At 38.7% G+C, this 2,282-nt stretch overlaps 1 protein-coding gene across 3 annotated transcripts in view; it reads left to right on the plus strand.

Annotated features, from left to right (window-relative positions):
* LOC107676758 (galactosylgalactosylxylosylprotein 3-beta-glucuronosyltransferase 1-like) overlaps nucleotides 1-2,282 on the plus strand; it is a 106,603-nt gene that overhangs the window by 43,112 nt on the left and 61,209 nt on the right. The window lies entirely within an intron of this gene.

Below are 2,282 nucleotides of genomic sequence, written 5' to 3' on the forward strand. Positions count from 1 at the left end.
AAAAAAAAAAAAAACACACACACACACACACAAACACATCTTTTCTTGGGGTTTTAACTTTAGCATCATCTTAAACAACTTGTTTTATCTTTAAATTAGTTTTAAGTTCCATTATTAGAATGGATCATAGTGGAACTATATGCCTCTGTTGTGGTCCTGTCAATAACCTGTTAAAGGAAATGAATTCCACTCGATCTCTTTTGATCAGTAGGCAGACGTGTGATTTTGCCTATTACACTGAATCAATAAACAGCTCAAGGCCAGATACATAAAACTTTCTTAAAGGAGACATATTATGCCCCTTTTTACAATATGTAATATAAGTCTCTGGTGTCCCCAGAATGTGTCTGTGAAGTTTCAGCTCATAATACTCCACAGATCATTTATTATATCATTTTGAAAATGCCTATTTTGAGTGGAAATAGTTTTAAATGCAAATGAGCTGCTGCTCCCCGCCCCTTTTCCAGAATAGAGCTGCGCCATTACAGCTCGTACCTGCTAAAACATCTGTTTTGGTTCTGATTATCATGTTTATCGCGCTGAAATCATGCGTTTTAAACCATATGTGTTTAAACTTCTGAAATACCGTTTTCTGTGTGCACATCCGAAGCGCACGGACAGAAAGCGGCTGTCACAGCATGTGAGTACTAAACTAAGTTCTCATTCACACACAAGTTTACGTTAAAAACACACATGAGTTACAAAAAACAGTTGGTTATGTCTGTGAAGGTAAACTGCTGGGAAATAAATCGCATGTTTATTTTAGATCTGTGTAACAACAGCAAACAGTAAATAAAAAAAAGAGGAAAAAGGCTTACCAAAACAAAGTTACTGGGTTAATCTTTTTCACGTTTTCCTTGGTTGGTAGATGCACCGGGGACCTGATTATAGCACTTAAAACCTGGAAAAGTCAGATTTTCATGATATGTCACATTTAACTGACACAGTATTAGGGTGACCAGACGTCCCGTTTTTTGTATTATTTTGTATTTTGTATTGTCCCGTATTTCAAAATGTCTTTACGACTGGGTGATCAGAGCGAGTAGTAGTGTTCTTCTATGCCAAAACAGCCTAATTAAAGGTAACCAAGCTCGTCATAGAACAAAATTACCATCCAATCACAATTCGTTATCAATTATCTTGCAGTTAACTTGAGCTAAATGACACACCAGAAGCGCTCTCTCGGCCGCGTGTGCGCAATCCCACTTCTATAAGACAGTGCGCGCGATCAGTTCACCTTGTGCCTGCATTGTCTAATTGAGTTGTCAAATGCACACACAGTTGTCAATATGTTCATTGTGTGGTGTGAAGTTTCTCACATAAATACAGTGTCTGCTGTGACTTAAGTAAACATAAAGAGTTGGGTGAAAACCATATATGTGCAGGGTTGGCAGGTTTTCACAACACAATCTGCCCAATTGCTACTCAAAACTAGCCGAATCGCATTTCGGGGAGAGGTACCACGCTAAAAATCGCATTCCGGGGGGTAAAATACACGTTTTTTGGCCGGATTCCCCAGTAAATGTCGCATTCCAGGGGCTAATTATCATGTTATTGTGGTCGCTTCAGCCCGCGGACATGAAAAACAACCCACGGCAACAGTGTTAAAGTAGCCCAGTTCCGCGAGAAATACACAGACCTGGCAACACTGGATATGTGTCAATATAATTACAATCCGTCCATTCGGTTTTAAAGGGACAGCAGCCTAATTAAACACAAGTCTGTCATTAATGTTAATCAAACAAACAAACAAAAAAAAGCTAAATAAATGTATACATGTTAAACAAACTGTAGGCCTATTTGAAAAACGAGGTAATTTAATCTGTATCTCCATCTTATATGTCTTAAGGTTTGTAATTTGCTTCTTTGTTATTTTTTATATATATATAGGCCTAAATATCGGGAAATAAAACTTCTCACATTGTGGTCATATTGCCCACCCCTTGCCCACCTGTCCCGTATTCCTAGGCCTAAATATCGGGAAATAAAACTTCTCATATTGTGGTCATATTGCCCACCCCTTGCCCACCTGTCCCGTATTCCACCATGAGAAATCTGGTCACCCTACGTTCCTACCTTCATCAATAATGGATATAAATGGACAGCATCAAATAAGATCTCAGACTTCAGCAGGCATTCGGCCTCCAACAAAGAGTATAGGCAACAGCAGGTGGAAAATCCAAATCAAAACGTGGTTCCCTTGAAGCTGGTGCTAGAGGAAACTCTATTTATAATGTAGGTGTGTGTCAAAGAGATTTAAGAGATTGTAGATAAAACACTCT

This window comes from Sinocyclocheilus anshuiensis, unplaced genomic scaffold (assembly GCF_001515605.1).
Source record: "Sinocyclocheilus anshuiensis isolate Anshui unplaced genomic scaffold, SAMN03320099.WGS_v1.1 scaffold456, whole genome shotgun sequence".
NCBI lineage: Eukaryota > Metazoa > Chordata > Actinopteri > Cypriniformes > Cyprinidae > Sinocyclocheilus > Sinocyclocheilus anshuiensis.